Source organism: Gorilla gorilla, chromosome 4 (assembly GCF_029281585.2).
Source record: "Gorilla gorilla gorilla isolate KB3781 chromosome 4, NHGRI_mGorGor1-v2.1_pri, whole genome shotgun sequence".
NCBI classification, from domain to species: domain Eukaryota; kingdom Metazoa; phylum Chordata; class Mammalia; order Primates; family Hominidae; genus Gorilla; species Gorilla gorilla.
In genome coordinates, this window is record NC_073228.2 from 150,566,166 (window position 1) to 150,593,988 (window position 27,823).

The following is a 27,823-nucleotide window of genomic DNA, read 5'->3' on the forward strand; positions in this document are numbered from 1 at the left end:
GGGTTTTAAATGCCACCAGAAGTGGCACTTGGGAAGTAAATTTCCTAGATGCTCACACTGCACAGTGGTCTCCTGGAACATCTGGAGAGAATAAAAGGGAAAAACACATTTATACCCTTTTAAGGAAGAGAAAAATAACTTCATGATGGCTGAAGGAAATGGCTATTTTCTTTGATGATTTCTACCAACCACAGACCCTTCGTGCATCCACGGCCTTTACACCAAGAATCTTCCCCACACAGGCTTCAGTTGTGGCTATTCAAATCAGGGCTGGGGGCTGCGATGAAGCAGGGTTAGGATGCTTGAAGCTCAGACACGGAAAATGGAGGAACAGAGCACAAAGAAATCATTGGGAAAACTCTGCCAGTCGATAATTCAAGGAAGGAACTGACGAATGCTCCAGCTTGGCCCGTGCCCCTTCTTTTTTTGTGAGCCCAACACATCCTTCTGGAAGAGCGTGCCTTATTTCAACCCCAGGAGAAGGGTGCTGAGAAAACAAGGTCATAAGGGCAGAGAAGTGAGGGCAATTTGTACTCTGTATTTCTAATCAGAGAAAATGCACAGGCACCAGGAACTCAGATCACAGATAATTGCTGAAGGAATGCCAGCCTGCCAAGTCTTTCTTCTATGCTGGTTACCCCCGGAGGAACATGGACAGGTAAATTACCTATGATTGGATTTATTAGGGCTATTTTTAGAAAAATGTCAGAGGTTAATTCCCCCACAATTATTCCCCTGCAGGGCTCCAACAATTGCTACCAAGAGTGCAAATGAGTTAAAAAAAAAAAAAAAAAAAGAGGCAGGGGAATTATGACTATGGCCTTTGACAGGAACATTCTGAAGACAATGTCTAGGTAAGGAAAGCAAAGGGGAAACAGTGAGGTGCAAAACTAAGGCAATTACCCCTGAGTAATTCTGATCTCAAATCTTACTTTTATATCATTATTTCAGGATTTTCTTTGTATGCCTGATTTATTCAGGTAAGTAGTGTAAAATTCTCCACTTCACATATAACTGTTCTTTTCCATGTATGAAAACGCTCCTTATGGTCATTCATTGTGCAGAAGTTAACAAAAATAAGGCATAAACCTTGGTCACTTTCAAGCTAGACACATTTAAAAGAACAATTCTTGATTTCTTGTTTTGACTTCTTAGATAATTGACCTCATAGATAGCAAATACAAAGGCCTGCAGGGCCACAAAGTAACATAGGTGAACTAGAAGGACTATGTATGTCTCCTTTAAAGGGGCAGGAGGCTATTCAGCTTAAGCTGATTGGGGCCATGATTGCCTGTATTGCCATGTATTGCCTGATGTTCTCATTGTTTAAATATATATAGGAAGCTGGAAATCAGGACTTTTATGCAAAAATCTCTTAAAGTTTATACATTGGCAAGTATTTTTTCCAATGCCATGAGAATGAAAAAGTTAATCATATCTGTGGGCTGAATGTGGTTTGTGGGTTATCAGTTTATGACTTCTAGTGTACAGAGTCTTCATTTGGAATAGGCTATCTCATTCCAATACTGATGCTCTTAACTAGAAATCTAGTTCATTTTCTCGAGAAGACTCCAGTGAATACTACCTTAAGGAAACACAAAATAAGCAATATGGTTACTAAGTTCTAGATGTAAGTTTAGAAGATCCATTTATGTAACCAATGCCCATGAACTGAGAAGAAAGTCCAGCCAGTGAGAAAGCCAGACACCTCAAGTGAGTTATTTGACCACTTTCCTTTGTTATAGTTTGCCCATCTTAGCAAACTACTCCCATGTTTAGACGAGAGAAGGCATCTACTTAACATTTGCAGTTGCTTCAGATTGCCCTGCTTGAAAGTACCAGTGCTAAGTTACGCTTCTAACATTAACCACTGCTTCTGGCTTTTCAATGAGTGGTTAGCAAAGGGTTATTCATGGGGCTTCCAAATTTGGGTACAGCCTAAAGCGGGCATGTCTATTGCTTTTCACTTTTTGTCTTTGGTCAGGTACAAAGGCTGGTCCAGTTCAAGGCTCTTGAACTGCTCAAATACAAACATTCTCAGAAAGAAAGAGTAGCAGGAAATAATGAGAGGGTGGTGGGAGCCAGGCCTGACGTTTACAATGCCTGGCTCTTGTCTCAGAGCTACGTTCTAAAGTTCTGCTTACATGCAGTCTATGCCCTTTCACTGGACAGTGATTAATGCAGAACACTAGAGTTCTGGGTGGGCTGCAGGGGCCTTACAATGAGAACTAAAGATGGGCCTTTCCTTTTGGTGAAGTTGGGTATCAGAAGAGAGTTAAGTAGCTTTTCCCAATGTGAGCTCTTGGCTCAGTTGCCAAGAAGATATTACTCCAAGGGCAACACTTGCTTTCCCAGGGGATGACACATACATTTTCCTTCTTCCTAGACTCTGAAAATGTCTTTACTCTCACTTTAAGACCCATGCAAGTCAAAACAAGGAGGGATTCAAGTGGAAGTCAAAGTCACATGATTTAAGCCAGTATTATTAGAATTCTGCATTATGGAGTATTAGGCATGGTCCCAGGTAATACAAATATTTCCTTTGTTTTCCAAGTGTTATTATTTTGCAATGCTATGTCTCCCTCAAGAACCTTGTAAGAGAAAGGGTGCTTTGCATGGCAGGATTTTGAAATTCCTTAGTCCTCTTGCAGAGTCCTTACCTTTATTTTAATTCTACTAGCCAGCTTCTCTGTACATGAACCTGTTTATATCATGCTATTGTCTACTTCCCTTCAGAGAATAAGCCGTGGCAGCTCAAGTTAATACTTGTTTTGGACTTTCATGTTTCCTGACTCATTTATCATTGCTAAGCCAGTAGGTGTAACTGGAATACTTTACTGCCCCATCCATCTCTGCATATCTTCATCTATGACTGTTTAATAATTGATGCAAAACTCATGAATCACTATACATTACAATTTCAAGATACTGAAACTTCTGACACAAATACTCTTGTGTTTGCAGCACGCTCTTTGGTAAGGCAGTTTAAACTGGAAAATACACTGCTCAAGACAAAATAATTTTGTGATATGGTAAGAGGATGTAGTAATAAGGTAGCAAGTTTAGAGATAATAACGTCATTTGAAATCATGATCCACAGAAATCAATTCATCAAGTTCAACATGGCTTTCACCTTTAAATTGTAAGTTTATATGACAATTCCACATTTCATTAAATGCTCAGCCTAATCATGCTGTTGATCAAGAAACTACAAACTTGAGCATTTTTCCTGTTGTATATAGATGTGGATAAAGTACACATTGACTAAAAACAAAAGCCAGAAACAGCTAGAAAGGTCAAATGTAGTTAAAATGATTTTTAAAGGAAACCCTGGGTAGTGTGAAGTTTGTCTTGCTCCAAATCTATTTGTGCTGATTTAATTTCCACAAGATGGTGGCCTGGTAACCCCATTTCTAGCTCAATAGGCACTATTAAGGCTGAGTTTATTATTATTTTTTTAAATCAATCTCAGCATCCTACAAAAGTTCTAGACTGGTAATTTCATACATAAAGTATTATTTACCTGAATAATGGATATTGACTTAACAATGATATGCATGTGAGGCTAATGATTGTGAGGCTTACGGAAACAGAGGAATCTCCTAGTTCATCCCTATTCTCTTGCAGTATCATGCTAGGCTGGAGTCTATGCAATGCCAGAGAATTGAGTTGAGGCAGGCACCTGGATTATTAGGTGATATACAACTCACATAGCAGGGTGACTGTTTTGATAAAATGGAGACTCAGTTTAGACTTAGGATCTAAACTCAAAGTCTACAGATGGAATATCTTACTGACCAGGTCACTAGCACTGACCTCTCAACATCAATCATAGAGATGGAAATGCAAGGGTAATGCAATTTAGTTTTCAGAGCCCATTAAATGTTTTATCTTTCATCTAAGAAACATTTGGTAGATAATATCATAAAGTCATTTACCCTACTTGCATCAGCTGACTAGTTCTGCCTACTCAATACCTGGCTTTATTTCTGATGACTGGATTGGGTTTTGGTAGTTTTCGCCTTCAGCTAAGATAAGAACAGAAAATATATTTCATAGTGAATGATAATGGTGAAATGATCATAGTTACCAGGTTTGTGTTGAGAAGGTTTTGTGGGGTCACTTCTAGGCTGGGGTGCCATGATTAATGGGTAATGAATCTGGGTGGGTGGTGGGGGAGGTAGGATGGGTATCATTTGTCATCCCAGCACAGAGGCTTCTAGCTAGACTGGCAATGACTACTTTGTGGATCATTAAACAAACGGGATTCTTAGGCGTCCTGATGCGAATTACAGTTGTTCCTCCCATCCATATAAAACTGTGGTCTCCTTCTTGGGTCCTGGATCACGGTCCAAAGTCAGCATCCATTTTCTCTGATAAGGTTTACTTTGGTAAGTTTTGGTAACTGAAATAGTGCATTTGAGCATATTTTCCACAAATAGGGGGTTGGAGAGGGGATAGGAAAAAAGTCTGGTTATGGCCAAACCCAAATACTCCTACTGGGATTATGCCAAGATGACCTTGTTGAAAGATGTTAATATGTCATAAAATTTAGAAAATAATCAGTCAATAAAACAGTTTATGTCAAATGATTGCAATTTTGTCAAAGTGTTTTCATTTCAGAATATATCTTTTCTCTTTTTTTTTTTGGCAGAGCTAGCTGAGGTTTTATTTTGGACAGAAAAACAAAACAAAACAAAACAAAAAACAATTGAATTGTTTTGTGGCTGGAGGCATGGGCAAGAGGCGGGGGTCCCCAGGCAGTGAACTCCCCCGCGGGTGGGCTGAGGGCTAGGGCTGAGCCTCAGGTAAGTCTCCTGTTCCCTGTGCTTCCTTGCACAGCAGCCTCCCTCCTAGGCTTTGGGGCAGCCGCAGGAGGGGCAGGCTGGGAGGGGCTGCCGCAGCTGTTCACTTGGGCAGGAAATCAGAGGACACCAGCTTCCCATCTAGGGTCTTGATCTTCTTCACAACCATGGCCCTGGTGGAGCTGGTGCGGCTGAAGGAGCTGGAACCTGCGCCAGAGCGAGAGCTGGAGCCCAGGCCGTAGCTGAGGCCAGAGCCTGTAAGGCCCCCATAGGCCAAGCTCACACCACCTGCATAGCCGCTGGTGGTCTTCGTATGGATACTCATGTTCTCCATCTTCCAGCAGCTTCCTGTAGGTGGCGATCTCGATGTCCAGGGCCAGCTTGATGTTCATCAGCTTCTGGTAGGCTCGCAGCTGCCGCGCCATGTCCTACTTGGCCTGCTGAAGGGCGGCCTCCAGCTCGGACAGCTTAGCGTTGGCATCCTTAATGACCAGCTCCCTGCGCTGCTCGGCATCTGCGATGCCGGCCTCCAGGGAAATCCTCCCGCCTTTGAGGCCCTCAGTCTCAGCCTGGAGCCAGCTGATGTTCCGGTTCATCTCAGAGATCTCAGTCTTTGTAAGACGCAGGTCATCCCAGCCAGCGTCTGCAGCTCCTCATACTTGATCTGACACATGCTGTCGGCCTCAGCCCGACTGCGGTTGGCGATCTCCTCGTACTGTACCTTGACCTGAGGGATGATGCTGTCCGTGTCCAGGGAGCGGCTGTTGTCAATGGACAGCACCACAGACGTGTCCGAGATCTGGGACTGCAGCTCCCGGATCTCCTCTTCATACAGCTGCCTGAGGAAGTTGATCTCGTCAGCGCTTCCAGGCAAGACTCCAGCTCTACCTCGTTAATGTAAGCTTCATCCACATCCTTCTTGATGAGGACAAATTCATTCTCCATCTCTGTATGCTTATTGATCTCATCCTCATAGTTGTTCTTGAAGTCCTCCACCAGCCCCTGCGTGTTGCCAAGCTCCACCTCCAGCTTCAGCTTCTCCTGGCCCAGAGTCTCCAGCAGCCGCCTAAGGCTGTTGATGTAGCTCTTGAATATGTTGTCCATGTAGCTCCCAGCCCTCTTCTGCTGCTGCAGGAGGCTCCACTTGGTCTCCAGCATCTTGTTCTGCTGCTCCAGGAACCGTACCTTGTCGACGAAGGAGGCAAACTTGTTGTTGAAGGTCTTGATCTGCTCCTTCTCCTGGGTGCACACAGCATGGATGTTGGGGTTTACCTCCAGGTTAAGGGGGCTCGGCAGGCTCTGGTTGACTGGGATGGCAGTGATGCCTCCCATGCCACTGGCCCCACCATAGGCCACCCCGGAAGCTGCTGCTGCCCACTCAGGAGAAGCTCAAGGAGCTGATGCAGACAGCAGGCCCACTCGTGTAGGAGCAGCTGCAGAAGGCCCGGGTGCCAGAGGTGGACACCTTGTAGGACTTCTGCACCCTGATGGACATGGTGGAGGCAGGAGTGGAGGCAGGCGGGCTGAACCAGGCGGAGATTCCAGAAGGAGTGGAGAAGCTGCTTCTTGGTAGAATATATCTTTTCTAACAGGTAAAGCAATATGTACACTTGCAGAAACTTCTGTTAATGACAAGGTGGCACTTAAAATATAAAACTAAGTTTCCTTTACAATCTGACTCTCCTACAAGTAATTGTTAATGACTACACATACCCACACACACTCTCTCTATAGACAAAAGTTTATCAGAGAGAATCCAAAATTGTACTGTTTTGGCGTAGAACGTACATAATTTATTTTCTTATGGTCTTTTTCTAAATCTTCGGTATTTTCTATATTTTGCCATAACCATAAATACTTGAACAATTTTTAACTTGTAAACAATTTTAATTTGTTTTCAAACTGAATGAAAGATTTTAGCACTTATCTCAGCAGCTTTAAAACTTTTTAAAAATTTAAAATTTATATATAGGCTGGGCACAGTGGCTCACGCCTATAATCTCAGCACTTTGGGAGGCTGAGGCAGGTGAATCCCTTGAGCTCAGGAGTTCGAGACCAGGCTGGGCAGCATGGTGAAACACCATTTCTACCAAAAATAAAAAAAATTAGCTCGGCATGGTGGTGTATGTCTGTGGTCCCAGCTACTTGGGAGGCTGAGGTGGGAGGATCACTTAAGCCTGGGAGGCGGAGGTTGCAGTGAGTCGAGATCATGCCACTGCACTCACACTTGGGCGACAGAGCCAGACTTGGTCTCAAAAAAAAAAAAAAAACACTGTATATCTGTATATCTATATATCTATGTATGTATGTGTGTGTGTGTGTGTGTGTGTGTGTGTGTGTGTGTAAAATTAACTTTTTGTGGCATCCGGTTCTACAGGTTTTGACAAATGCATAGAGATATGTATCCATAACCACTATCATGATATAGAACAATTCCATTGACCCCAGAAAGTTCCTTCATACTGCTCTTTTTAGTGGACAATTCTTCCAAAAGAAGTAAAATTATGGGAATAAAATGAACTGATAGATATAAGGGCTTGTAAGAGTTCAAAATGCTGTGTAGATACAGTGTCTCTATTGATATGACTCAACTTGATTTGGCACCAATAATTATTTTCTTAGTACACAGAGTCAAAGATTTTTTTTAATCTTTCTGTCTAGATGTTATTACTATTTGGGATTCTGTTTGGGTGGTATGGAGCTAAAAATAATTCATCAATACACTTTTGCCAACCTGCACCCAAGCTACGTTATCCATGAAGTATTCTACCTTTTCACCTATGCCCTTGTCTTTAAATGGAACTGTGTTTGAGTTCCTGATTCAGTAGCATTACCTTCTTAACTTGACACTGCTTCTCACACTCATTTAGTTTGGTACTAAAGACGGAAGCAGTAAATACACAGTTCTGATTACACATGCCACATGCTTGCTATCCTTGACCTACTGTGTATAATACATTCTGTTTGATCCAGAATTGTTTCCTCTGTCATCCAACCAGTGTCTGGTATTTGGATACTGAATCTTCTTCCTTTCATTTAATTAATTCTGTGCATACTGGTTTTATCTTCAACCTGGTGCTGGTTTACCTCTTAGATGAAAGAATACAGATAGAAGGGTCCAATAGCTCCAAGTCCCAAGCTCTTATCACAATGGCTGTTTCCTACTTAACCATAAGTGCAGTATTAAAAAATGGGCACTGCTTAAATGTCAGTCTGACCCTGTAGATCAAGCCCATTAATGGCATGTGTTGTGTCATGGCAGATACTCTTGGTTGGCTACTCCTACTCAGTGTCTTTCTTCCTTGCCTGCCTCCTACTGTCCCACTGTAGAGGCTGGAAAACCCACATACTTGCTTTTTAGCCTCCCTTGTGGCTAGGGGTAATTGTGTGACCCAGATCTGGCCAATGAGGCATACAGGAAAGTCTACTGGGGAAGCAGGAGGGGGACAGAGATTCTGGGAAAGAGTTTTCTTCCCTGAATAAAAGGAAGTAAGTGAGGGGAGGCCTTCTGACCGGACTCTTCCTTGCTTCCTGCCTTTGTTTGTAATTAAATGCGTTCATAATATGTGGGGCTGTGACAGCCATCATGTGACCATGAGGTAATAAGCCTATGGACTTTAAAAGGCTAAGAAGCTGAGTATGACAGATGGGAGAATGGGACAATATCTTTGATGACACTGTTGAACAACTAAAACCTACCTTAAGACAGCCTATGTCTGAAATTGTTAAACCCTGTGGTTTAAGCTACTGTTAGTAAGTTTTCTGTTATATTCATCTAAATTCATGCTACTATACATGTCTTTCCATCTTTGTTTTCCTTATAGCACTTTGCACAGGGCCAGGTTATTAATGCGTGTTGAATTGGAAACTCCCTTGCCTTGCAACATATTTGCACAAACTCTCACATGCACATTTCCACTTTACTCTACCACACAACCAATTTTCCTTCCCACTTGCTTGATTCCTAGTATTAAGATGATTTGTGTTTTTCCTCCTTCCCCTGCTGTGGAGATGGTGTATTTATTTTTCAACCATTCAAATATGAAAGCAGCTTACTGGGATAGAACGCCAACCCCAATTTATTCACGGTGTTCATTGTAAAATTATGACTTCAGAGGGACCTAGCCACACCCTCTTTAGGAGCCAAGCTTTCCCTGCTAATATGCAGGAAGCCCACCATGCTTGCTGAGCTGTGAAAATCCAGATGGTGGGAAGCAGGTGAGTAATGAATGCCATGCTGTTCCCCTTAAAATGCACACAGCTTCCCCAGGCTGACCAAATCTCCAACACTAAACAGGTTTGAATCAACCCAAGGACATGTGGGTTGATAAAGATTGCCTTTTATTCAAAACAAGTTCCTGCAACATAGAAGCCTAGAAGATAAAATTTTCCCATAGTTGGAACAAAACTTGCCTAAAGGGCAAAGGAGTCTTAAAAATTATAAGTCTCTGAGTACAGAAAAATCCAGTGGGAAATTGATAGCAGTCCAGAGTTGCCTACATGCCTGTGTGGTTTACAGTGGAATCTGCTGTCAAGGTGTTTACCATCTGTCACCCAATTTTTCAAAAAGCAGAGGAGTAATTAACTGCTCAGGCAATACAAACTCTGTCAATCATTCAGATCTATTATCCGCATGACATGGGACATCTATGGCTGACCCCAAAGTCAGCAGGACTCCAGGTCCAAAATGAGAAAGTTCTCACATCTGTGGGGAAATGGGAGTTCTTGGGCAGGCCCTGTGCTACCTGCTACCCAAACACACATTTTATGGCATCTGGCACATGTTTGGTCAGAAATTTTGCTTTGCCAGATGTTCTGAAGTCAGTAAGACATGGTATCCACTTTGTGGAAGCTAAAATTCCCCATATTTTGGGACTGGCTCAGGTATCACTTCCTTAAGAAGCCCTGTGTGACTTCTTTTAAGCCCAACACAGCTCCCTTTATTATGCAGCCTCATTGCTCCCCATACTTTGCCTTTATAAGTTATCACCACGAATCGTTAGCATTTATCACAATGATATTAGAATCATTTATATGCCTGTTTCAGTCTCTTCATTGTAAACTTCACAAGGAACTTGTTCACCACTAAACCCTCAGTGCCTAGCTGAGTCTCTTAGTATATAACAGATGCTTCTCAATCTTTTTTTTTCTATGCTCACAAGTCATCAAGCAATCGATCTTTTTTCTTTAATGGATCACTGAATGGGCACTGAAGAGAGCCAATACCAAAGTGGACCAACATATAGAGAATGGATAACCCTAAACAAAGTACCATTAATCAAAATATGTATGCTGGGTAGATGTAAACATTTACTTAAGGTGTGAAGCAAGAAAAAGTTCTCATTTGGAATAGTGAGTGTTTGATGATTTTAGAATGAGATACATTGCTCAATAAATAATAGATCTTGTCCTAAAAAGCCTTTGCAGCATTGGCAGGGATTCAGGGTCCTATGAATAACAGGAAGAGAAAGCAGATGGGTTGGGGGAGAGAGGATGTCCAGGTAGGGTCCTACTTGGGAGAGGGCATGGAGGTGGTAATAAGAAAGCCAAAGTGGATGAGCAAATACATCTGAGATGAAATGACTCGATTTAATGAACGCCTATTATGTGCATGTCACTGGGCTGGGTACCAGGGATATAGTAATAAACAAACACAACTGGTACTTGCCCTTGTGAAACTCTCAGTTAGAGGACTGGGAGGTAATGGGAGATTGGGATACAATTACAATGTTGGGGAAAGGTTGTTCAAAGATTCTGATCATAGAGATTTTTAAGTCAAAGAGTTTTTTTTTTCCTAGAGGGAAGCAGAAGTCCTTATCAGAACTCAAGGAAACACATCTCAGCTATATCCTTGCATGCAATAAATCTCTTTTATTTCTCTAAAGGACAAATTGAACACTAAATACAATGCATATTTTTGTTTAACTGTAGGTGGGCCTAAAGAAATGAATGAAGAATATGATAGGCAAGGATTTGATTTTTTCCTCCTAAAACATGAGGTCCCGATGTCAAACAAAATAAATATGTTGCTAATAGTTCACAAGGTATAATTATGTTACGATTGTTTTTCAAGGGTCTTAGCAAATAAAATGGAAAGTATTAGAAACAAGCGTGTCAATTATAATACCATGAATCACTTAGTATTTTTTCTCTTTCTCCCTCCCTCCTAGTTTCTGGCTAGGAGTTGTGGTATTTTGAAGAATATTATAAAGTATGCTCTCTTTTGGATAATATGCATATTTTAAAGCACTGAATGCAATACTGTACACACAGTAGGTAAGAGTAAAATACAGAATGAATAAACTAGTGTTGATTTTCATCAGCAGCAGGACCCAGTCTTTAATAAATATTCATCAGGATAAAGGCAGTATAGTAAATACTTACCGCTTTTATCTATTCACTGAAAATCGGATATTTAGAAAATCTATTATATTTGACTTCATGGTCATGTAGCAGTTTAGATAACAATGAATAATATTAAAACTAGAAAAGTCAGGAAAGATTTAATGTTAATAGGACATAAGGGTGATCTGGTTGCAACATCTGTCACCCCACTGATCTCCAGGGTTGATTTGGCTGATCCGGATGGCTAGGCGGCTGTCTCCTTCCTCCCTCACCACTCTGTGCATCCCTCCCAGAGCTGCACAATGGGTTGAAGAGCATGACCATCCCCAATAGAGGAGGACTGGTCTTCGGTCAAGGGTATATGAGTAGCTGCGTTCCCCTGCTAGAATCTCCAAACAACGTCTCAAGATTTAGGGTTAATTAATTCATTAATTGACCCATTTATTCACTCAACAAATGTACATTGAACACACCAACTACGTGTAAAGTACTATTCCAGATATTAAAGAAATATCAATTAAAAACAGATAAGATATCTGTCCTCATGCATCTTACATTCTAGTTGTGGAGAAAAGACAATCATCAATGAACATACTAAATTACATTGTATGTTATGTACTAAGGAAAACAAATAGAGCTGAGTAAGATGAACGGGACTGGCATTTGCAGGGAGGCTGCAATTTCAATAGGGTGGTTGTGACAGACTTCATGGGGGAGACTTGAAGGAGTGGAGGCGTTCACGATGCAGGTATCTGTAGCAAGAGTGTTCCAAAGAGATGAAACTGACAGTGGAAAGACCCTAAGAGGGAAACGAACATGTGTTAAGGGATCAGTGTGCCTAGAGCAGAACAAACAAGGGGTAAATAGGTAGGAGAAATGGGAGGTTCAGATGATATAGAGTCTTATATAACACAGCAAGGACTCTCTTACTAAAAGTGAAATGGGCACAACAATGTGAATGTATTTGATGCCACCAAACTGTACACTGAAAAATAGTTAAAATGGTAAAGTTTATGTTATGTACATTTTACAACAAAAAAGTGAAAGGGATAGCTGTTGGAAGGATACTAAGTAGACAAGTGACATGCTTTTACAAGACTCAATTTGGCTACAGTGTTGATAACAGACTGTAGAGGGCTGAGGTAGAATTGGGAAGTGTATTGAGATAATCAAGGGGAGATAAACCATGGTGTAGGCTGTGGAGGTGAAGAGAACTGGCTATTTTCTGGATGATATTGAAAGTTGACCTGTGAGGATTTGCTGATGGATTGATTATAGGGTTTGAAAAAATACAAGAATCAAGGATGATACCAAAGTTTTTGGTCTCAGCAACTGGCATGTTAGAGTTGCCATCACTGAGAATATTGTGAGTAAAGCAGGCTTTTTGGGGACCAGATGTTCGGTTTTATGCATGTGAAATGTGAGAGGTTTATAAGTACAGATGTTGAGGAGATAACTGGAAATAAGAATTTGGAGTTCAGGAGAGGGGATTGAGCTGGTGATATAAATTTGGGAGTTATTAGCATTCAGATAGTGTTTAAAGCAACAAGACCAGATGAGGTCTTGGGGAGTGAGTGCATTAAAATAAATGAAGAGGACCAAGAGCTGAACAGTAGGGCACTCCAGCATTGAAAAAGTTGGGGACAGAAGAAGAAAATCCAGGGAAAAAAACAAAGGGAATGACCAGTGAGATAATAAGAAAATCAAAGAAACGTAATGTCCTGGAAACCAAGTGAAGTTCAGACAAGTGACCAATTATGTCAAATACTGCTCATAGGCAAGCTAAAAGTTTAGAGTAAAACTTTAAGCTTAGTACTGTGGAGCTCACTTTTAACTTTGAGTAATGTATAGTTTCTTTGGGATGGTGGCCATAAAACTTAATTGGAGTAGGTTTCAGAGAGAATGGGAGGAGAGGAATTGGAGATGGTGACTATGTACAACTCCTTGAAGAGTAGCAAAGAAATGAGGTGAAAGATGGTAAGGAAAGTGGGATCAAGAGAGTACTTTCACAGTGTCATAGAAATAACAGCATGTTTATATGCTGGTGGGAAAGTTCCAACTGCCAGGAAAAAAATAACGACGAAGAAGAAAGAAGGTGGAATTGCTGAATGAATAAAAAAAAAATGTATAGATGAACAGGCCAGGAATGAGGACTGGTCACCACTAACATTTGAAATAAAATCTGTACAGGTTCAAACCCTACCCACAGCCAAAATCTGGATAGTAAGAAAAATGCTATTGAAATCTTCTCTTCATATAAGGTTTAACAGGATTCTTAAAACATTTAGTATTGCAAGAATTTCTCTCATATATTAGCATTTCAGAGATCCATGTGATTACTATGAATAAAAGACCTCTTGATTTTTTTTTGTTTCTTCCTCCTTACCTTCTCTCCCTCTCCCCTGACCTCACACCTCTTCTCTCTTTTCTGCTTTCCACTCATCTCTCCCTCCCTTCCCTTCTCCTTTTGAAGCTGAGAGCAGAAAGGACTCTGTTCTTTTAGCTACCTACTATCTGCCTACCAGGCAGAAGGCTGCTAACTCATATACACTTTAAAGTGATGAGAAATCTACTACAAGATCACTTCCACATGGGTAGGCTGACCTCCTTTTGGCCTTCCTTAACTTTCACCAGTATCCTTAATATCTTATAGAAACAAGTCTGTCAGAGTGGGGAAAAAAACCCTACACTCTCATCCTTTCCCTGTGCAAGATTTACAGACACGTTGTAAATGGCCAGACCCAGGTGATGGTGCCAGGAACTTTCCAAGTGATTTGTAGATCTCCCTTCCAGGACATCAGTCTTTAATGGAAAACTCTTTTAGCTGCACATTCCTTTACTGCAGAATGACTACAGGTAGAGAATTGCAACTGTCATAAAGAAGACTCACTGAAATTAACTAGCTATTGACTTGGTCTCAAGACATTACAGTCTAAGAGAAACACCAGCACTGCACAGTTTAGAAAAGCATAGTTTTTCTTTGAAACTACCATTTATTGAGTTGGCCTACTGCAAACCAGGCACGGCATTCGACCCTCTATATACATACACTCTCTTCCTAAATCTATAGATCCATCATCATATATTGGATACTGACTTTGGTCATGATCTGTGCTTTGCGTTTTACGTTATATCACTTAATTGTCACTCAAACTCCATGAGTTTTAGTATCTTCCCCCATTTTTCAGATGGGAAAATGGTGGCTCAGACAGGATAAATAACTTGCTCACGTTTGGAAGACTAGTCATGGAGCTGGGATTTAAACCCAATTGTAGTTCCAAAGCTTGTGTTCAGAACCTGCCTTTTTGTGGGCTGCTTCTTTTCCCTCCACCTTCTATTATTTCTTGTTCCTATTCTCTTCTGTCTACTATCTCTTCTTTTTTCTATATAAATTCTTTTTTCATCTTTCACTCACAGTTGTAGGTTTTACTTCTTAACACAGCAGAGTGTATCTTCTGGGCTCAATCTTCACTTTTCCATCATTGTCACACACTCCATCAAAGTTTAACTCCTCAGACTCTCAAAGCAAATACAATCTTTGCTGACCAACTGTTCATGCCATTTCATTTATCTAATATATTCTTGTCATTAATTGTGCCTGTTGACATCTCATTCTTTGAGACAGCATGTCCCTCGTGGGCAGGATCTTCTGCATTATTATAATCTGAGGACCTAGCATAGGGACTGGCATCTAGTAGGTTTGCAAAAAACACTTGTTTACTGACTAAATAAAAAAGTAAATACACAAATCCTTCAAGGCCAGCTCAGATGTCACCTATTCCATGAAGCTTTTCTAAGCTTCATTGATTGGAAAAAATTCCTTCTTCCTCACAACAACCGTAACTGTACTTTTACATGAGATCCATGACATTGTCACTTACACGTGTACTTGTTCTATTTTCCTAACTGAAATGTATTTCATTAAGGGCAGAATTCCTATTTTACTCAATTTTGACTCTACTAAGCACAATTAATGTTTGATGAATAAAAGAATGTAAAATCTGAACCTTTCTCTAATAATACAATTTAGCTCTTAACCTTTATTAGGAGATCTTGGACATCTTTGAGGATCCAATAAAAGCTATAAATCCTTTCCCCACAAATATGCATGTACTTATATTTGTGAAATTCTGCATCTTATTTTCATGGTACATCTGAATCTCTGGATCCCTAGTGGGATCTGAGACCATCACTCAATACTACCCTGCATTCAGACCTTTGCTTAAACAATTCTTCAATCTGGAAATTATCCTCTTAGGACTTATCCTGTTTCCCTTCCCTTCTAACACCCAGTTGAAAATTATTCTCTTCTAGAAACCAAGTAAGGATAGTTTACATTTAAAACTTCACTAACTTAGCTGGCATCTTCTTATCAGGCATGACTCATTTCTATTGGATTATGGTATGAATGTTGATAGATGGCTCAAATATACTTTGTGTATGTGTTATCTGTTTAACTAGATTATAAGTTCCCTGAAAACAGAATAATAATTATTTCTTTAGTAGAAAGCATCTTTTTCAGTACCTAGGATCTTATTCTGTGCATAGCAAACATGACATAAATGGTTCACAACTGGAGATTTAGGATTCTCATGGGGACAACTGACTTTGGGTTTATGTAATGCACATGACAGCTCTCTGCTTAGCTTAAAGTCACACATGTTCCATTTTTACCTACAACTTATTGTTATTTTTAATTGTTCATTGCTATAGGCTTATAGCCTGGGACACCTCTGAAATAAAACTAGTATTTGAGAAATCTAGTACCAAGGCCATTTTCAGAAATGCTTTCTCCAGGAATAGCAGATAGGAGAGGAGTAAAAATCAGATCACATTTCCATACCTCCAAGGACTCTATTTTTGGGGAACATTTCAAGTACTGATTCCAACAACCTAAGTTATTGCCTTTGGAGGATATGAAAAAGCTTCAAGCTTGAAAAAGTCCATAACTATTAAATGCGTTGGCAAAATTCCTTTCTTTCCAACACACACCATAGCAGGTTTCTAGCACTGACTGTGCTGCATTGTTTTCTGCAAAGTTCTTGGGGAATAAAAAATGATATGTCAATATTTTATCAGGTAACAGAAGGAACCAAACCATTAAGCGCTGAAGATATAGACTCAACACTGGCCACAATCTCAAATATACCTCCTGCTTCTTCAATTGAACTTGTATCAACAGTAAAATGTACTAGACACCATTTTGGGGAAGCTTCGGGGTAATACAATCTTTTGGTAGGTCATCACTAAGAAAACTTTGTGAACGGGCCCTTTCCTCCCTCTCAAACTATCCCCTGACCTCCCTCCTTACCATTTTCTAGCCCTACTTTTGCTTTCAGGATCTCATAAATTTCCTGCTTTCCCCCTTACTTTGGGGAAACATGCTTTGCCTAAACTACTCCCCCGTCCTCCCTTTTCCTTAGCCAACATCTCTTCATTTTAAAAAATTTCAGCTTGAACAGCAGCACTTCCTGAGAGTGGACTTTTCTGACAACCTATTTTAAAGTCTTCACATTGTTCTTTATAGCACTCTATCCTTTTTCTTTAATGCATCTACCAGAATTCATCATTATGTATATTATGTATGTTTTTGAGTGTTTATTGTTAATGTCTGTCTCCCTTGTAAGACTACATAATTCACAGGAATTCATAATTCACAGGAATCACAGCTGATTTTTTTTTTAACCAATGGTATTCCTGGCCCCTAGCCCAATGTTTGACACATAGTAGACATGCAAGCATTGTTCAATGAAAGTATGGTTTTCTAATCCTATCTCTACAAAAAATACGAAGATTAGCCTGGCACGGTGGCACACGCCTATAGTCTCAGCTACTCAGGAGGCTGAGGTGGGAAGACAGACTGAGCCCAGGAGGTTGAGGCTGCAGTGAGCTGTGATCGCACCACTGTACTCCAGCCTGGGTGACAGAGTGAGACCCCATCTTAAAAAAAAAAAAAAGTACGGTTTTCTAGAATATTTATTAATATTTGTAGCCTGATCATTTGGATTATATCCTCTGTTGTTCTTACACACACACGTATATTTGGTTTTCAGTTGAATTGAATGTAGCAGAACTATGGGATGATGAAAATTTGAAAACCAATAAAATCCACATTTGCTTCATTCTAGTTAATAAGGTCTATGCTGAGCTAATCATATACACGAAAACACATGCATTATAAAATGCACACACACCCTTCTGCTACTTAAATTCCAGCCCTTGTCTAAACCAGTCTCCACCCTTTCAATTTGCAGGAAGAAAGGCAATCGAACACCAGAGACTGGGTGGGAAGATCTTTGTATGCCAAGAAGTCTGACCCAGTGAACTATTTCAGGCACATACGCAGTTTGAATTGGATTGCCCGATCCCTGAGAAGGGATTTCTGGATTAGACAGTTCATTAGAGGCTGAGCCAGCTTCTAGGGCTTGTCGGTCTTTGCTCTGCATGCCTGGAATTAGCAAAGTGATGCAGTGAAGGCTGCCTGAGTGACAGCTGCCAGTGAGTCACATGAAATAATGGCTGAAATAGCAGCTACTCAGAGTCAACAACCACACCTGCAGCACAGAATCCCAAGACGAAAATGAGACTTGCTGTCCATTGAAAACTATTTACTGAGCACCTTCTATGTGCCTGACCTAGGACTTTGTCTTGAGAAATAATTCTAAGAGTTGATCAATAGCAGTCTTGTAATCCCAGGTTAAATTATAGCTTCCACATTTACTAGCTGGCAAATCTTGGGTTTATTATTTAACCTCTCTCTCTGCCCCCTACTTTATTTAATCTGCAAAATGGAGATGATGATATTATGTTGAGGATTATGTACATAAATTTATGCAAAGCACTTAGAATGGTACCTGACACACATAAGCACTAAATGTTAGTATAGTATTTTACCTAGAAGTAACATAATGAATGGTTAACAGAATGACTTTAGGTGTCAGAAAGATACCATTCATCTCTGTCATTTACAAGTGATGTGCCTTTGGGCAAGTTACTTGAGTTCTCTGAATCTCAGTTTCTTTATCTGTAAAATAAAAATAATATTGGTACCATTTTGGAGGGTAATTATGAGGATTAAATGAGATAAGGATGGGGAGGAGCTTAGCATGATGCCTTGCACATTGTAGCTCCTGAATATATATAATTTGTTGTTGTTGTTCCCAGTGGATCACTCATCTGGATCCCAGATAAGGCAGAGCAAGGCTCCACAGCTCCACATCATGGGACCAAATAGCCCAGAGGATACCAGTTGGAGTGGATAGGTCATATCTGACAAGCAGATTTATTTTATTTGGACTAGTTTATTAACATTGCAGTATTAGCCCACACAAAGGTTTCCAATATTTCGAATGAGTTTCTATCATCTAAAAAGTATAAAGTTTCATTTTAAACAATTGAGATTTTTCAGTTTCTTTAGAAAAATGAAGATTGGCAACATCAAGCTGGCATTCCCATATGGCTATTCCTGGCTTGAGTGGGGAAGCAGCTGCTCCCTTTAGAAGGGCATAGGTCTTGAATTTACTGCACCTCCTAACATTTCCTAGTGTACCCCCAGCCTTAGTGTCAAGTGCCAGCTCCCATTTACCCTCCTGAGGTTTTCTTCTACCTCTCTGCTTTCATCTTTTATGCTACTTTGCCTCTGTAGGCATCTGAGTTAGCAGCTGCTGGTCTTTACTGTTGAGTGGTATCCTCTGCAAACTGGTACCTCTCTACAGGGCTGCATGCAAGGTAGCAACACCTTTATCCACACAGCCTTAGGTCATTTGTCAGCACTGCAAGTGCAAGTATGGAATGAAAAAACAGTCAAAACTGCAAATGCAAGTGTGGAATGAAAAAACAGTCAAATCACAACTAAGGGCTGGCCTAACCAGTAAGCTGAGCACATCCTTGGAGGACAGCCTCTTACCCAGAAGTTGACTGCATGAATTCACTATTTACTCACCCTGAATCTTCTCCAGTTTCATTTAGACTGAGGGTAGAGGATACGGGACAAAGGATAGGGGTGCTATACAACAATACTTCAAAACTTAGTTAATCTAAAATATATCGTATGGACCATTAGTTCCTTAAGATGCTGTTTCTTGGGGGGAAGATGTCGAACATTGTTGGGAAATAGCTCATACACTGTCCCTCATCTTGGGGATTTATCTGGGTAAATATTGAGTTGTCCCATCAGAAAGAAGTTCACCCACAATTCATACATTAACAGATATTTACTAAGGACTTACAGATATTTATTAAGATTTTATTAAGGACTTGCCAGGCACTGTTCTTTTTGGTGTTGGAGATTCAGTATTGACAGTCAATATTAAATCTGAATATTGACAGATTCAGTTCAGACAATCCTGAACTCAGGTAACTTATTCTAGTGTGGAGTAAAGAAGACTTCACTCTCTTTCCAAATTTATCTGACTATAGAATGCTACTGAAAAATACTGCTTTATACATAGTGCATAGCCACTTGCAAATCCTATCTCTAGAGACTTTTCATGATAAAGGAATGATGGAGATTTTCACTTCTGTGAATACATAAGAGAATCAGACCACTCCAAAATGTTTTAGAGAAACAGATAATTTATTTTTTATTTCTTGAAAAGTCAATTAACCCACCAGGGCAGCCTTAATTTGGAAAGAACCACAGCCTCACCTGGGGACTCAGGCCTGGCTAAGTTTTCCGAGAATATCACATGAAGGGTTAACTTGACATTTACCTCCAAACTGGAGCTGTTTTTCTCTGCCTCTAATATGACCCTGTTGGAAATGTATTTGTTTTTCACTATTTAATCTTCTGCATCACCCACTGTTGATTAGATTTAATTAATTTATGTTTCTAATGAATTTAGAAACTTGCAGTGCTGTAGCAGGAAAATTTTCAGACAGCATCTGGCCACCAAATGGATTGATTACCTTGTCTGCAAAAGTCTTTCAAACATCTGGGGCCTGATTTTGTGAAACATCCAGAGGCTCTTTCAAAGGTAAGAAAACCCACACAGAAGAATCTTGAGGGGAGAAGGAGAGAAGGTGCTAGAAATAGGTAGGATTCTCTTTGATTTGCAAACCAGGATCCTGGCATTCTCCCAACATGAAATCACGTTTTGCTGCTCATTGGCACTGTTTCAATGGCACCAAATAGACTGATCTGAATCTATTTCGTTCAACATCATTGGATTCCACCAGGCCCAAGCCAGGCTGCCGCCCTGTGAGCTTCTTTGGCACTTCCTTCTATGTGGAAGCTCCCAGTGATCATTAAGGCGAAACATTTACAGAAAACATTCAGAGAGAAGCACTTTGCTCTCATTCACTCAACAAACATTTATCAGGAGCCCACTGTGTGCCTGACACTGAGCCACGCATACCTCTTAAGTAGCTCTTGCAACAACAATGCAGGATAGGTAGGTACTGCTCTCCCATTCTCATAGATGGGACCAAGTAATAAGTAAAAATAACAATAATCATTAAGGTTAACAGGAACACTACTAATATAGGATGTAGAGATATGCATACCCACACAGCAGGCTCTGTGTGAAGAACTTTACATGCATTAACTCATTTAACCCTCACAATAAAACCATAAGGTAGATGTCATTATTACTACCCCCATTTTACAGATGAGGAAACTGAGTCACTGTAAGCTTATGTTAACCCAGCTAGCCTTTGGCAGAACCAGCCTTCTAACATAGGCAGTCTAACTTGAGAGCTTTTTGCTATAAACCACTCAACTTTACTACCACCAGATACTATTTACCGAAGGCCTGCTATATGTTAGGTACTATCTTACAGCTTTTACAACATTAGATTTTAATGACATTTACGCCATATGCAGTGGATGCTATTATTCCCAGACAAGAAAACAAAAGCCTAGAAACATTAAGTAACTTGTTGAAGTCACAAAGAGAGTTAGTAAGACTTAGGCTAGGGCTTAACTCAGGTCTGCGGAGCTACAAAGGCCACTTTCTGCTTACTGAGTTATCTGCTGATGAATCAGAGAAAAAATGAGTGTTGAGAACTCAATAGCTTTCTCAAAGCTGCCCCAGGAAACAAACTAAAAGTCAGAAGAAGGCATAGCCTGGCTGCTTTGCACAGCCCAGCCCAGTCCAGAAAAGGGGAAGCTATAAAATATGCTACAAAGAATAAGAAAACAGCTTCATCTAACAGAAGTAGGTGAAAGATGTTGGAAATCTTATTGCCTGACTGGTTTTTCTGGCTCAAGTTCAAAGAGAAATGACTGACAAGCAAGTGGGTTGCCCACAGTATAAACAATAATGAAAAAGCCCGCAATGCTGAACATCTGAAATTTTTTGCAATGTTGCACAATCAGGTTAGTGCCTAATACATAGTATAAAACACAATTATATACAGTACCAGTGTTGAAGAAACCCAATTTGACATGTTTCTTGTAATAGAATATAGTTACTAAGTCTGGCCATTTCTTTTGATTAAAAAACTTATTTTCTTTGACTTCTCTCTTGTCTACTGCCACTACCTAAACATGAACAGGTCCTTGCTCCTCTTTGGGCCTTTGTATGTGCCTTTCTCTGCCTGGAACCTGGCTAATCTCTATTCATCCTCGATCCTCAGATTGTCATCTCTTCCTCCAGGAAGTCTTCCTTGACTTTCCTATTCTGGGTTAGATGTCCATTTTGAGCACAATGTATATTTCCTCCTATTATAGCATTTATTACACCATAAGGTAACTGTTTATTTGTTGGCCTCCTCATTGAGAGAGCATATGTTGGTTACCACTGTAGTCCCAGTGTATGGGTATGGTACATAATAAGTGTCCAATAAATATTTAATTGACTGGATGAATTGGAGTGAACCTCATAACAGCCTCTTTGTTGGTCTCCCTGTTTGAAACCTCTCACCTCCACACTTTGTGCTACATCCCATCAGTCATTCAGCTTTCCTTTAAACTTTCATAGTGTCATTTTAAAAAATCACTTCCCTTTGAACACTCACATAAAAGTCGGAATACTGATAATCTCTGGGCGAGGGAGAATTAAGTAAGAGTGGGCAAGAGAAAATCTTACAGAGTCCTAAAACTGTCCTATACCTTTATGTGGGTAATGGTGACATGGTTGTATACATGTATAAAAGTCATTAGGCTGAATACAAAAGAATAATGCTCGTTATTGTAAGTAATTAACGCCTCAGAATAAACACATGAATCCTTTGAAAGATCACTTGTGTTGATAGGATAAAATCCAGACCTCCTTGCCCCAGTTTTCATTGTTCTTTACTGATTGGCCCAATGGTCGATGTACTTGTTCAAACTCACTTTTCTAAAACACATGCCCTGATCTTCTAACAGGTCCTGAAACCCTTCTCACTCATTCCCATCTCTGTGCTTAAAATCATGTTTTCTTACCCTAAATGTTTATTTCTCTTCCTCCCACCTTACAAAATCTCCTCCCCCTCTTGGAGGGCCAGGACAAATTCATCCACACAAACTAAACAAATCCACAAATCTCACCAATCCCTTTTTTCTCTGAACCTTTGACTATTTTGTCTGTTTCATTCATTCATGCCAACATTTCCTGAGGACTGTAAGTTCCTTGAAGGCAGGGATGTTATCTTATTTTCAATTTTTATATTTAGGACAGTGCCTGGTACAATGGTAGATTCTCAATATATATTTGTTGTGAATATACCAAAGTCCTACTTACATGTCCAGACCCTGGGCAGCTATGAGTCTGTACAGAGATTAAAAAGGCAGGTTGTCTATGTCTTTTAGAATGAAAACATAGTGGTGTTAAGTCCATGGACTTAGGATTCCCACATGATTTCAAATCCAGGTTTTGCAACTCACTGGCTCTGTGATCCAGTGTACTCGATGGCCATCCCAAAAACTCAGTTTCCTCAGCTGTAAAATGAGGACTCTCATAGGTTTTTATTTTGAGGGTTACATGAGTATATGAACATTTATTTTATTAGTGAGATTTTATTGAATTTGTTGTTTTGCTAAATAATACACAATTCCACCCAAATAAAAGCTTATGCCCTTGATGTTATAATGCAAAGAATTCAGCATAGTGATCGACTCACAGGGAACACTGAACACATGGTAGCTATTCTTATCAGAGCTATTATAATCCAAATGTATAGTTGCGGTGAGAAAAATCTATAAATTAGGAGGTAAAAATGGAGAAAGCAAGCAGAGTGGGCTCGTTGTGAGATATATACATGTGCACACAAACACAGAGTGAATCTAATCTATAACAAATTCCTTAGGGAAATTCCATCACATCCCATTAACACGGTCCCAAAGGCAGGAGCTGGGCTGATCTTGACATATTTAATATCTTTAAAAAATTCTGAAACCATAATCATCTCAAAATGGTATACAAAAGCAAGTGTATCTGGGAGTTACATGCAAACACATTTTACCTTAGTTCTAGCTTACATAATTCTTTAATCATCATAATTCCTAGTGCTTCTCTTAAAACTTTTGACCTTAATAGGATGATTGACAGTTAGGAAAGGGAGAACACTGCTCAACAGGGTTTTGACAGTTAGGAAGGGAGAACACTGAGGAACAAGTTCTCAGTGTGTTTTTACACACTCATTTAAAAGGCAACAGTTTAATAATTCTAATTCATATATACTTCTATTCATGCGATCAATAATTCATAGAAATTCCTCAGCAGCATTTTTAGTGACAACAGAAAGGGTAAAATATTTCTTCTCTTCCCTTTGCCTTCCTTTCCTCACTTAGTCATGCCTGGAGCCTGGAGAGCACAGAATTTCAAGAAAACAGTTTCCATGGTGATTCTTCCTTTGAGTACCCGACTGTATTTTGCTCTTTCTGGAGTGAATTAATGCTTCTTATTGCTTTCATGCTAAATATATTGCAGATTAGATTTGATTTCCTTTGCAGTGATATAGTTTTATTGCGAAAATGGAAAGTAAAAACACAGCATGAAGAAACTATGTATTTCTGCCACTACACTGTCAGAAGGCTGGAAAAAAATCCGTTTCAGAAAAAAATAACCAGCCATAGGGAAATGGATGCAGGTATCTGGAAGCTAGGATATGCACGCATGCATCTAAATGTTGGAAAGCCTGCCTTAGAAGATAATGATATTAATTCTTCTATAAGTTGAAGGTGTTATAAGTAGACCATAAAACACTGAGTTACAAGACATATCGATTTTTAGTGTACTATCCTCTTCTCAGCACAGAAAATATACATCATATAGAACAAAGAAATCTTCAAACCCACAATATGGCACTTTATATTTTACTAAGGAGAGCTTTGTTTCCTACTAAAGCTAAATAACTGGCCTTCTTTCACTTGTTAAAATAGTTATGTGACCTTCCTAAGATTCCCATAGCACCCTGCATTTCCTGACATAGAATTTATCACATGTACTTACTATCCACTATGTCCGTCTTCCTCACTAGACTCTAAAAGGGCAGGGCCCATGTCTGTCCTGTTCACTGTTGTACCTTGTGCCTAGCACGGCACATGGGAAGCTGAAAATTATAACAAGAAATCTATGAAAGCTAACTGAGGCACTGAGGACTTTCTTGTAAAGCATCAGTGGGCTGGTGGGCTGGATAGAGATGGAATCTCATGTACATTATAAATACTCAAATCTTAGCAGTAGCTGTTGGTTTTGATAGTCAGTCCTACCTGGAGCCTTGATCATTACTTGTCTTTGAGGCACTAAGGAGTTAGAGGGAAGAATCCATCATGCCAGAGGAGGAGGAACAAAAAGCAGGCACCATCCTCTAAAGCCTCCTTCTCCACCACTGCTTTCCCACCCCCCAGAGCCTGGAGCCAAGCACTTACTGGGCACCAAACAAGCAGGAAGAAAACCAGGATTTTGGCCAATTTAAGCCAACTAGGAAGTATTCAGCATCTATGCCAAACTAGATATGACTGCCCTAGGTGCTGCTGAGGACAAAGAGTGGAACACAGGAATTTTTGGCTCTAGCGAGTTTACAGTCTCAAAGGGATTCTTTTGGGATTGTGCAGAAGGGGAGTATGGCCAAGTATAAACACACACACATACCCTGATTATTAACAATAGTGACAATATTTATTGAACAACCCATTAGGCACACTTCTAAGCACCACATATGCATGAACTCACTTGATCCTCATAGCAAATCTGTTTATTCCTATTATTTTCATTTGACATATAAAGAAATTGAGACTTTGAAAGGCTAGGTAACTTGCCTAACATCCTAAAACCAGTTAGTAGTGGAGCTAAGATTCAAACCCACACAGTCTAGTCCTTGAGTCAATATCTTAACAACAAAACCATTCTGAATCTCAGGCTCATGGGATCTGATCTGAGAAATCTACTTTACAAAGGATTTCCCATAGTCTCTTTTGCTGTATAAATTATCCAAAGTCACTTATGTTCATAAATGCTCCTGGGGAATCATCAGGATGCATAGAGGGCCATATACAGTTCTGGATTTCAAGAGGAAACCCAGTTCTGTGGCTATGTAAATGTTAGATTTGCATGGCTTCGTAACTAGGATACACATTATGGTAAGATTTCTCCTGGCTCAAGGAGGCGTTTCCATAAGAAGGGACAACTGGAGGATTACTGAATGCTAGGTTTCATCCTATAGAACAGACACACTCTAGTGTTTTGACACACTCTACAAAGGGGTTCTTTTGGAACTTCATTTTCTAAACTACCCTTCAGGAAATTCAAAATTGCTCAGCTGTATGCTGAATTTGATTCCACAAAAAACAATGACAAGAACAAGGTCTCATTGTATTAGCTCACAGATATTTCCCTTCATTTCAGAGTGTGGATTCCTACAGCTCTGTTAAACATTTATTTTAAAAAAAAAAGGACAGGAAGGATGTGGATGAAGTCTTAAAGGGTAGGATTATGAGAGGTGTTTTTTTTTTTACTTATTTAAAAATTGTATTTTTAATTGATGAATAATTGTACATATTTATGGGGTACAATGTGATATTTCAATATACATTTACATTGTGGATGGATTAAATAAAGCTAATTAACATAACTATCACCTCATATTTATCACCTTTTGTGGTGAGAATATTTTAAAATCTACTCTTTTAAGTGAAATAATAAACATTGGAGACTCTAGAAGGTGGGAAGGTAGAATGGGGGTGAGGGATGAACTATTACCTATCAGGTAGAATGTACTCTATTTAGATAGGTGCAGTAACAGCCTGGACTTCACCACTATGCAATATATCCATGGAACACAACTGCACTTGTACCCGTAAGTCCAAAAAAAAAATTTAAAAAAATTATAAAAAATAAACAAAATACCCAAAATCTATTCCTTTAGCAATGTTGAGATATATAATACATTATTATTAACTATAATCACCAAGTTGTGCAGATCTCTAAAACTTCTTCTTCTTGTGTAATTGAAATGTTATATGCTTTGAATGACATCTTCCCATACCCAATTGCTCCCCCTTCCCCTATCTCAACCCCCAACTCCGAAAACCAGCCCCTGGTAACCACCATTTTACTTTATACTTCTATGAGTTTGACTTTTTTAAGATTCCACATATAAGTGAGATCATGCAGTATTTGTGTGCTTGGATGGAGTTTAAAATTTTACTTTTGCTCTTTTGAGATAATTCTATTTCTCAGTTTTCTGTAATAAGCATGTATAATTTTAAATACCACAAAGTAACTCACTCACTTTAAAAAACTGTTTTATTTTCTCTGAATATGATTGCTAGGGAAACACTTACTTTTTTTTTTTAGATGCAATGATTTCCCAACAAAAGGAAAGCAAGGACAGGGAATGGAGAGATACCAATGTAGCAAAATGTTACCTATGAGATCTCAGAATCAGGAAGGGGAAAAATGTTTTCTTCTCAGTATTATCCATTCCACTGTGTGACTCCTATAAACAGAATATTTTTAAATAAGACCTTTTCCCCATGTTTAGTAATAAGAGAGATTATCACTTATTAAGCAGCAAAAACATTGAATAGGTGTGTTTATTTTTTCTCTCAGAAGAGAGAATGGGCTCAGAGATTATGTTCTGTACATGCTCAGAGTCACAGAGTTAACAGATCTCCGTGGGACTGCTGCACTCCACATCCTGTTGGTTAATACTTTGCTCTCCTGTCTTCGTGTGGAGCAAAATAATACTCCAACAGTTGGGAAGTGATATGGTTTGGCTGTGTCCCCACTGAAATCTCAACTTGAATTGTATGTCCTAGAATTCCCATGTGTTGTGGGAGGGACCCAGGGGGAGTTAATTGAATCATGGGGACCGGTCTTTCCCGTGCTATTCTCATGATAGTGAATAAGTCTCATGAGATCTGATGGGTTTATCAGGGGTTTCCACTTTTGCTTCTTCGTCATTTTCTCTTTGCCGCTACCAAGTAACAAGGGCTTTTTGCCTATTGCCATGATTCTGAGGCCTCCCCAGCCATGTGGAACTATATAAGTCCAATTAAATCTCTTTTTCTTTCCAGTCTCAGGTATGTCTTTATCAGCAGCATGAAAACAGACTAATGCAGCAAATTGGTACCAGGAGTGGGGTGTTGCTGAAGAGATACCCCAAAATGTGGAAGCAACTTTGGAACTGGGTAACAGGCAGAGATTGGAAAAGTTTGAAGGGCTCAGAAGAAGAAAGGAAAATGTGGGAAAGTTTGGAACTTCCTAGAAACTTGTTGAATGGCTGTGCCCAAAATGCTGATAGCG

The 27,823-nt window shown here is 39.8% G+C and overlaps 1 protein-coding gene and 1 pseudogene across 11 annotated transcripts in view; both read right to left on the reverse strand.

The window, feature by feature from the left end:
* Nucleotides 1-27,823, reverse strand: part of PPP2R2B (protein phosphatase 2 regulatory subunit Bbeta) — a 482,712-nt gene that overhangs the window by 105,728 nt on the left and 349,161 nt on the right. The window lies entirely within an intron of this gene.
* Nucleotides 784-6,504, reverse strand: LOC129533859 (keratin, type II cytoskeletal 8-like; annotated as a pseudogene).